This window comes from Caretta caretta, chromosome 1 (genome assembly GCF_965140235.1).
Source record: "Caretta caretta isolate rCarCar2 chromosome 1, rCarCar1.hap1, whole genome shotgun sequence".
Taxonomy (NCBI): domain Eukaryota; kingdom Metazoa; phylum Chordata; order Testudines; family Cheloniidae; genus Caretta; species Caretta caretta.
Window position 1 is genome coordinate 5,782,949 of NC_134206.1, and position 10,346 is coordinate 5,793,294.

The following is a 10,346-nucleotide window of genomic DNA, read 5'->3' on the forward strand; positions in this document are numbered from 1 at the left end:
CTCCTATCGCTCAGCCTCTGGCAGGATTGGGCCCAGAGCAGACTGCATCTCTAGAAATGGGAGCCCTTGAGAAATCCTGACTTGGGGCATCGGGGTTTTAGCACTCTGGCCTTGCTTTGAATCTCAGATTTCTGTGTAGCTTGAAAAATCGACCATTGACCCTGGGCAGATGTAGAGGAGTTTCCCAAGCTACCTAGCACTGCCTGCCCTCCAGCCCCATCACTGAGTGACCCTGAGATCCTCTGCCACTGCACAGAACATCTGCAACTGGAAACAGCTTCCAGCCTTTCCCCTTCACTTCACATTTTAAAGACAGTGAAACTTGCCAACGTACCCAATTCCTGCTAGGCGTGGAGATGCTGACACCAGAGGCAGCTTCACCAGAGGTCTTCACCCTAAAGGACAAGGAGTCACTGGAGAGGTTGCAGGGGCAGCAGACAGTATCTGTTGAGATAGGGAGGCAAGTGTCTTTATGAAGCATGTTTACACATTTCCTTGGGGGTCACTTGGCCATCAGGGAACCTCAGCTGCTTGGCTTCGTTTGCACCAGTTTTAACCCCATCATTTCCAATGCAAATTTTGGGAGGCCAATTAACAGGGTACGTGTGGTCATCCTACCCAAGTGGATGGCAGTGCAAACCCTGCTGAAGGCTCTAGTCCTGGAATCCGGGCTAGTTATCACTGTTCCTGTGGTTCTGATTAGTCACATGGCTACCTCGAGGGCCGCCGAGTGCTAACGGTCACTATGTCACAGCTGTGATCTTGCTGAAATAAAATAGAATAGTAATCGTAATTATTAATAATAATAGTAATAATAATAATTAATAATAATATGGGACCAGATATTTCTCGGCAGCCTCTTTTCTGCATTACAAACCCAGAGTGCAGCCAGGGAAGGGAGATTCCACAAGGCTCCGTAGAAGGAAATTTCTCTGAGATCATTCCAGGAGGGGAGGTCCCTTCCCTTCTCCCTGAGAAATGAAAAGGGGGACTCAGGATCCAGGGATCCTCAAAGTTATGCACAGATCTCAGTGATCCACTGGTAGCTAGGCCCCACTCCCATAATCTCTGGGCCTCCACACATGCTCTAGGACCCTCTCCAGCTCCCGGCTAGCACAGGTTCATCAGAGATGTGCTACGTGGGCCTGTCACAGTAGCCACTGCCCACGGGATCTGGTGAAGGGATGTTTTACAAGGTGGAGGGGGCTGTACAGAGATGGGGAGGCTGGTTAGAGGATCTGATGTGCACAATATCTTAGTGGGAGGTTTCTACCTTCCCATATTCAGAGTGAAGCCATAAACTCAGTTGGTGCAACCTTCATTTATGTTGCAAGGGAGAGGAAGATGAAAAGCCTCCAATTTCTCTTGGGGATCCAAAATGTCAGCTCTGTAAACAAACACTCTTTGCCTATCTATCCAACACTGGGGTAGATTGCACCCTCAGCAAGTTTGCAGATGACATTAAGCTGTGGGGAGAGGTAGATATGCTGGAGGGTAAGGATAGGGTCCAGAGTGACCTAGACAAATTTGGAGGATTGGGCCAAAAGAAATCTGATGAGGTTCAACTGGGACAAGTGCAGAGTCCTGCACTTAGGACAGAAGAATCCCATGCACTGCTACACACTAGGGACCAACTAGCTAAGCGACAGTTCTGCAGAAATAACCTGGGTCTTACAGTGGACCAGAAGCTGGATATGAGTCAGCAGTCTGGCCTTCTTGACAAGAAGGTTAACGGTATATTGGGCTCCATTAGTAGGAGCATTGCCAGCAGATCAAGGGAAGTGATTATTCCCCTCTATTCATCACTGGTGAGGCCACATCTGGAGTATTGCATCCAGTTTTGGGCCCCACACTACAGAAAGGACATGGACAAATTGGAGAGAGTCTAGCACAGGGCAAAGAAAATGATTAGGGGGCTGGGGCACATGACTTATGAGGAGAGGCTGAGGGAACTGGGGTTGTTTAGTCTGCAGAAGAAAAGAGTGAGGGGGGGATTTGATAGCAGCCTTCAACTACCTGAAGGGGGGTTCCAAAGAGGATGGAGCTCGGCTGTCCTCAGTGGTGGCAGATGACAGAACAAGGAACAATGGTCTCAAGTTGCAGTGGGGAAGGTCTAGGTTGGCTATTAGAAAAAACTATTTCACTAGGAGGGTGGTGAAGCACTGGAATGGGTTACTCAGGAAGGTGGTGCAATCTCCATCCTTAGAGGTTTTTAAGGCCCATTTTGACAAAGCCCTGTCGGGGATGATTTTGTTGGTGTTGGTCCTGCCTTGAGCAGGGGGTTGGACTAGATGACCTCCTGAGGTCTCCTCCAACTCTAATCTTCTATTTTTCTATCTTCTTCATTTATGTTACTCCGGAAAGGCAGATGAGACACCTCCAATTTCTCTTGGGGATCCAAAATGTCAGCTCTGTAAAGAAAGGCTGTTGCATATCTCTCCCACATTGAGGGGAAAGTGACCTCTATTAATGAGTTTGCATTGTACAGATCCGTGATGGTAAAGATAAAGCATAAAACAAGTTTATTAGCTACAAAAAGATGGATTTTAAGTGAATATAAGTCAGTGGTTCTCAAACTTTTTTTCAAGGACCCCTTGAAAATTACTGAGGGTCTTGTTGGACCACTTAATGATCTTTCCAGATGTTATTTGTACTGTTAGCTAAGTATTGTAAAACGCTTTGTATAAAAGTACTATATAAAAATAATTAACATGTTTTTGTTCTACAAATAAAAGCCAACTCTCCCCAACATCCACAGCTCTGGAGCTGGGGAAATTTGCCTCTTTCTCTGGCTGTCGCAGCCTTGAACATCTCAAATTCCCCCACCTCTCTTCTCATCCCACTGCCCCCTCCACCTACCCCCTATTTCCCACAAGGCCACCGCCTCACCTTACATGTTCATCTTCTCCAGGGTCCAGGCATGTAATTAGTGGAGCCAAGTCTGCACAGCTCCACTAATTAGGCGGATGGCCCTTCATTTTCTTGTGTGCAGCCGCCCAGGCATGGACCTTAGAGGGAACTATCCGCAGTCCACCTGAATGGAGCTCATGGACCACTGGTGATCCACTGATTTCTGACATATTGCTGAGGCACAAAGGGACTAAGTGAGTTGTCCAAGGTCACAGCAGAAGTCTGTGGAAGAGCCTGGAACTGAAGCCAGTTCTTGTGAGTCCCAGGCTAGCACTTTAACCATCCTTCCTCTCTGGGGTTAGTGGCTGGGGACAGGGCAGCTGGCAGCTCAGCATGCTGAGATTACCTGAAACTAAAGAAATTAAACTACTGTGACATCACTGAACTGGAAACAAAGAACAATTCCTTTTCCAAATAATAACACATAGTCAATGAGGAGTATTTGTGGCACATTAGAGACTAACAAATTTATTTGAGCATAAGCTTCATCAGATGCATGCAGTGGAAAATACAGTAGATAGATAGATAGATAGATAGATAGATAGATAGATAACATGAAAAAATGGGAGTCACCATACCAACTCTTTACGAGACCAATTGATTAAGGTGTGCTCCATTGTCTACAGCCAAGCTCTAAGATACAACCGCATTTGCTCCAACCCCTCAGACAGAGACAAACACCTACAAGATCTCCATCAAGCATTCTTATAACTACAGTCCCCACCTGCTGAAGTGAAGAAACAGATTGACAGAGCCAGAAGAGTACCCAGAAGTCATCTACTACACGACAGGCCCAACATAAAAAGTAACAAAACTCTACTATCCATCACCTTCAGCCCCATGTGCCAGCAATGCCCCTCCGCCATGTACATGGGCCAAACCACACAGTCTCTATGCAAAAGAATAAAGGGACACAAATCAGATGTCAAGAATTATAACATTCAAAAACCAGTCAGAGAACACTTCAGCAACCCTGGACACTCAATTTACAGACCTAAAAGTCGCAATTATTCAACAAAAACACTTCAAAAACAGACTCCAACAAGAAACAGCAGAACAGCAGAACTGCAAATTGGACAGCATTAAATTAGGCTTGAATAAAGATTGGGAGTGATTGAGTCATTACACTAACTGAAAACTATTTCCCCATGCTAATTTCCCCCATAATGTTACTCACACCTTCTTGTCAACTGTTTGAAATGGTCTATCCTGATTACCACTACAATTTTTTTTTCTCCTGCTGATAACAGCCCACCTTAATTGATTGGTCTAGTTGAGTTGGTATGGCAACCCCTATTTTTTCATGTTCTCTGTATTTATATATCTTCCTACTGTATTTTCCACTGCATGCATCTGATGAAGTGGGCTTTAGCCCACCAAAACTTGTGCTGAAATAAATTTGTTAGTCTCTAAGGTGCCAAAAGTACTCCTTGTTCTTTCTGCTGATACAGACTAACACGGCTACCACTCTCAAACACACAGTCATGCATTCTCCTGAATCTATTGACGGACAAATCCATTGGCCCGGGTACGGAGCAGGGTCACAATGGACAAGCAGCTCCACATGAGCTCCCAGTGTGATGCAAAATGGGCAAATGTGACCCATAGAGACATAAGGATGGGAGGGACCTCCTGGGTGAATGAGCCCAGTCCCCTGTTATGGCAGGAGACCCTGGCATATTGTCTGGTGCATAAACTTGCCAAACTCCATCTTAAAATCAGCTGGGTGGTTTGCCCCCCACTGGTCCTGTTGGGAGGCAGTTTCAGAACTTCCCTCCTCTGATGGTCAGAAATCTTTTCTTTTCCAGCCTCAGTTTACTCCTGGCCAGTTTGTCCCCATTTGTTCTTGTGCCAACACTGTCCTTTAGTTTCAGGAACTCATCTGCCTCTCTGGTTTGTACCCCCAATGTATTTATAGAGCAAACAGATTCCTGCTCAGCCTGCCTTCTGAAATGCTAAACCAGACAAGCTTTTTAAGTCTCCACATAAGACCGGCCCTTCATTGCCCTGATCACCGAAGGAGACCTTCTTTGCCCCTTTTCCAGCCTGAATTCTTCTTTCTGGAATATGAGTGACCAGAATTTCACAGAGTTTACCAGAGGAGGTCTCACCAATGCCTGGTATAAGGATATTAATATTTCCCTATCTCGCCTTACACATTCTAGGATCTCATTTCTCTTTTTCACAGCTGCATAACATCAGTGGCTCACAGTCATCCTGGGACTGACTAATACACAAAGGTCTTTCTCCTCCTCTGTCATTTCCATCTTCACTTGGCTGTATAAACAGGGGTGTAGTGAGCAGAAGTAGGGAAGTCTGAGAGCTGACTTGATAATAGTGCACAAACACAGGCATAGGACAAAACATTGAGTACAACCTGGCTCTTTAATCTAGCAGAAAAAGGTATAACAGGAACGAATGGCTGGAACCTGAAGCCAGACAAATTAAATCTGGAAATGAGGCACACATTTTTAACGGTGAGGGTGCTTAACCAGTGGAACAAACTCCCAAGGGAAGTGGCAGATTCTTCTGATAACTCAAAATCAAGACTGGATGCCTTCCTAGAAGATACAGTTTAGATGAAGAAAGTTATGCATGAGTGAAACACAAGTCATTGGGCTCAATACAAGTCTTGCCAGCACAGAGTTCCCGAGCAAGCAACAGCTGGGTTCATTGCCCGGTATGTGTCGCACCAATGACCACAATGGGGTGGAGAAGCAGAGAGATTTATTTGGAGCTCCAAATAGGGCACAGGGAGACTGAGCTGTCTCAAATCCTGCCCCAGTACAGCAGATTCCAGTATACATTTTATACCTTTTCCTACTTCACTACACAAGCTTATGCAACCAATTACCTGTTGCCCCGTACAATACCGTAGCCAATCAGCTAAAGTAGCCAGTTGTGTTTTTTCTCAGTAGCATTGCCCGAGCCTTGCCTTATTTGGTCCTATTTGTTACTAGTTTTTGCTAAACATTTCTGCCTTATCTATCTGTTTCCCAGGCCGAAGCTGGCCTTGGCTGGTGAGCCGTGTGCAAACCTGTCTGTTTGTATGCTAGCTTCCTCAGAGTTATGCAGGATCACAGAGGGTTCAAGAAGCAATGGGGCCTTCATTTATCTGGGCCTAGACTCCTGGTCTTCCACCCTCCCAAGTTACCTAGTGCAGTGCCCAGTGTCCCCAACACAAGTGTAACTAGGTGAAATTCTGCAGGCAGTCAGACTAGATGATTTAATATTCTATTCTGGCCTTAAATTCTATGACTTTATGAATCATTGTCTTGAGTGGCTCACTACCTTGGATGCAACTTGAGCAAGTTGCTACTCTGAATGCTAATAGGCACTCAACAAAGATATACGCTGGCCAAGAAGAAACAGGATTGTCACAATAAAACCAGGATATATGGTCTTGTTACTCTCTAAATCTGGTACTTTACTGTGTTGGGAGGAATGTCACAGTTTAATCATGATAGGTGTGGAAAAAGTAAATAAGGAAGTGTTATTTACTCATTCGCATAATAAAGGAAATAGGGGGCACCAAGTGAAATTAATAGGCAGAAGGTCTAAAATAAATAAAAGGAAGTATTTCTTCACACAACGCAGAGTCAACCTGTGGAACTCCTTGCCAGAGGATGTTGTGAAGTCCAAGACCATAACACGGTTCAAAAAAGAACTAGATAAATTCATGGAGGATAGGTCCATCAATGACTATTAGCCAGGATGGGCAGGGATGGTGTCCCTAGCCTCTGTTTGCCAAAAGCTGGGAATAGGTGACAGCACATGGAGGACCTGATAATTGCCTTTCTGTTTATTTCCTGTGGGGCACCTGGCATTGGCCACTGTTGGAAGACAAGATACTGGGCTAGATGGAACATTGGTCTGACCCAGTAAGCCCATTCTTATGTTCTTAATTGTCCCACTCTTCAAGCTGGAAACAACACACCATCTACGCTAAGTGCTTGTCACCAAGCAGGTCCCAGTGGACACCTCAGTTTCTTCCCTTTGGGTGCTAGTGACCAGAGCTATACAGTCACCCCCAGCCTCCTTAAAACAAGTAGGTTTATTAGAAAAGAGCACAAAACATTAGAGAAAATGGTTTTAAAATAACAGGGAGCTGTCACACATTTACACTTATCTATCTCAGCTATCACTACAAGCTTTGCTCTGGAGATAGAGGAACAGAACTGGCCCAGCTTACATTCTTTGAGAAGCCAAGGAGTTCTTGGGACCAGTGGCATAGCTAGAACTGGAAAACTGAGTGGGCCACCTTTCAGGGGTGGGGTTACAGAGGGTACGGGAATCCTGCATGTGTCCCACTTTTGCCTTTTGAAAAACAGTCACCCTACACTGAATGGGCTGGGCTGGAAAAGGAGCTAGCTGTGCCTCTGTGGGGGAGTTGAGGACCATCTCCACCCTTTTTTCAAGCATCTGGGGCAGTACAAATGAAGGAGAGGAGAAGAGAATTTTGCCTTGAGTCTCTTGCCAGGTCTTCTGTGTGTCAGACCCTCACTCACACGTGCAGATCTGCTCTGCTTTGGTGCGGAGTGTGCTCAGCAGGTATGTGATGTGTACAGACATCAACGGGGCTCCCTGAATGGCTTCTCCTAGGGCTCCTGCATTAATCATGTCTCTGACATGACTCTGTCACAAGGATGTGGCTGAGGGCATAGGGGAAGGGTGGGTGTCTGTGCCCCTTGAATATCCCTGTCCACAGCTGATGCAGTTCTCATAGATCACACAGCACCCAGAATGCTCAGGAAGGGCTAGGGGTGTGACTGCAGAACAGCTGTTCTCAGGGCCCGTGGATGTTTAGCCAGAGATGGGACAGTGACAAGCCAGGTGTTATGGGAAACATCATCCAACCCCCTTCACTTTATTGAATGTATCAACAGGAGTTCCAAGATCGGAGCAGACTCCGATATGGCTCTTTATGGTCCAGCATCCCACGAGTCACCAGGCTCTCCATGAACACAGTCACTTTGTAATGCTGTTGCCTGCCTTGATCTCCTTCCCCCAGTGCACTGTCATCTCTCACCAGCCTCTCTCCCATTGCCCCAGGCCTTAGACTCCACCTGAACATCTAGCTACACAGTGCAGATCAGTAGCTCATGTCGTCTCGGATGTAAGGGTACAGGATGGAATAGATGGTTCATGTTTTCTGGCTACCATGTCACCAGTGTTGGAGCTGGATGATGAACTGACCCTTCACTTCACGAACACACTGATTATCCTCGCACAGAGGTGTTTGCTTTTCACGCTGTACACAACTGGGTTCATCGGGGTGGAACCAGCAGGTAGATGTAGCCCAGGAGAATCTGAATCAAGGGAGGAGAGCCCTTTCCAAATCTGTGTAACACAGACAAGCCGAGCATTGGCATGTAGAAGAGCAGAACAGCGCAGAGGTGGGAGACACAGGTGTTAAGGGCCCTGAGGCACACCACGGTGGATGCGATGCTCAGCACTGTTTTGAGGATCATCACATAAGAGAGGCATATGAGCAGTGAGTCTAACCCCACCGTTAAGAGTGTAGTAAACAAGCCATGGATGCTGTTGATTGAGATATCCGAACAAGCCATCTTCATGACGTCCTGGTGCAGGCAGTAGGAATGGGAGAGGACATTGGCTCGACAGTATTGGAACTGTTTCAGGAGAAAGGGGAGTGGGGTATTATGGCCACCCTTCTTAGCACAAACACCAGTCCCATCTTGGCTGTTCTCGGCAGGGTTAAGATGGAGACATATCTCAGCTGATCACGGATTGCAACAAAGCGGTCAAAGGCCATCAACAAGAGCATGGACATTGGTGAGGCCTCATCTGGAGTACTGTGTCCAGTTTTGGGCCCCACACTTCAAGAAGGATGTGGATAAATTGGAGAGAGTCCAGCGAAGGGCAACAAAAATGATTAGGGGACTGGAACACATGAGTTATGAGGAGAGGCTGAGGGAGCTGGGATTGTTTAGCCTGCAGAAGAGAAGAATGAGGGGGGATTTGATAGCTGCTTTCAACTACCTGAAAGGGGGTTCCAAAGAGGATGGCTCTAGACTGTTCTCAATGGTAGCAGATGACAGAACGAGGAGTAATGGTCTCAAGTTGCAGTGGGGGAGGTTTAGATTGGATATTAGGAAAAACTTTTTCACTAAGAGGGTGGTGAAACACTGGAATGCGTTACCTAGGGAGGTGGTAGAATCTCCTTCCTTAGAGGTTTTTAAGGTCAGGCTTGACAAAGCCCTGGCTGGGATGATTTCATTGGGAATTGGTCCTGCTTTGAGCAGGGGGTTGGACTAGATGACCTTCTGGGGTCCCTTCCAACCCTGATATTCTATGATTCTATGATTCTATGGAGGATTCAATGCATTGAAGTGAGTGGATGAAGAACAGCTGGACTAAACAGGCATTGAGGCTGATCTCCATAGAGTTAAATAAGAATATACGCAGTGTTGTCGGCATGGTGGTTATTGATATGCCAAGGTCTGTGATGGCCAACATGGAAAGGGAAATGTACATGGGCTCATGGAGGCTTGGATATGTTTTTATAATGAACAGAATGAGTGAATTTCCTACTATGGAAATAACATACATTAAACAAAAGGGGATAGAGATCCAGAGATGGATATCTTCCTCCCCAGTATCCCTGTGAGATGGAACTCTGCAGAGTTGAATTTGGTGTCACTGACAGCTGACATAATATACTGGGCAGGTCCGAGGAGTGCTGAACTTTACTTCCTGAAATGAAAAAGAACAGGAGACTATATGATATTTAACAAGACATCTTTCTGCTCTCAGTGCAAGTCTAGAGACTCCAAGGATATCAAGCAATATCAGCAAAAACATAATCTTGGATTTACACCACAAATAGGAAGATAGACACTGCCAGATTGGAGCAGACCTGTAGTCCATCTAGCCCAATATGCAATGACCAGTTCCAGATGCTTCAGAGAAAGGTGGAAGAAGCCCTACAATAGACAGGTATGAGATAACCTGCTCCCAGGGAAAGTTTCCCCCTTACACCCATTAATCAGACACATTTTGCGATGGAAATCTGGAAGGTTTAGAGCCCTTCCAAGAGTTTTGAAAACTATCCTCACTACTGTAATGGAATGTTATCATTACCCATAAAAATATCCAGTCCGTCTTTGAATTCTTCTAAGCTCTTGGCCCCATTGATACCTTGTGGCTGGGAGTTCTATAGCCCATTTGAACACTTTGTGATTTTACAATTGTGACTTTACCAAAGACACCCTTTCTTGCTCTCCACTTCTGAGTGTGGCCCATTGTACCATGATGTGTCTAAAAACAAGGAAAGTGCATTGTACTTATCTGTTTTACTACCATCTCTTAATTCAGTAACGCTGACTTGAACTGCATCACTCTAGATTTACATGTATCAGAGGGGAGTCGTGTTAGTCTGTATCCACAAAAACAATGAGGAGTGCGGTGGCACC

At 45.8% G+C, this 10,346-nt stretch overlaps 1 pseudogene; it reads right to left on the reverse strand.

Annotated features, from left to right (window-relative positions):
• Positions 1–8,109: 8,109 nt before the first annotated feature.
• Positions 8,110–9,801, reverse strand: LOC125633281 (olfactory receptor 51G2-like; annotated as a pseudogene).
• Between the last annotated feature and the right edge of the window lie 545 nt (positions 9,802–10,346).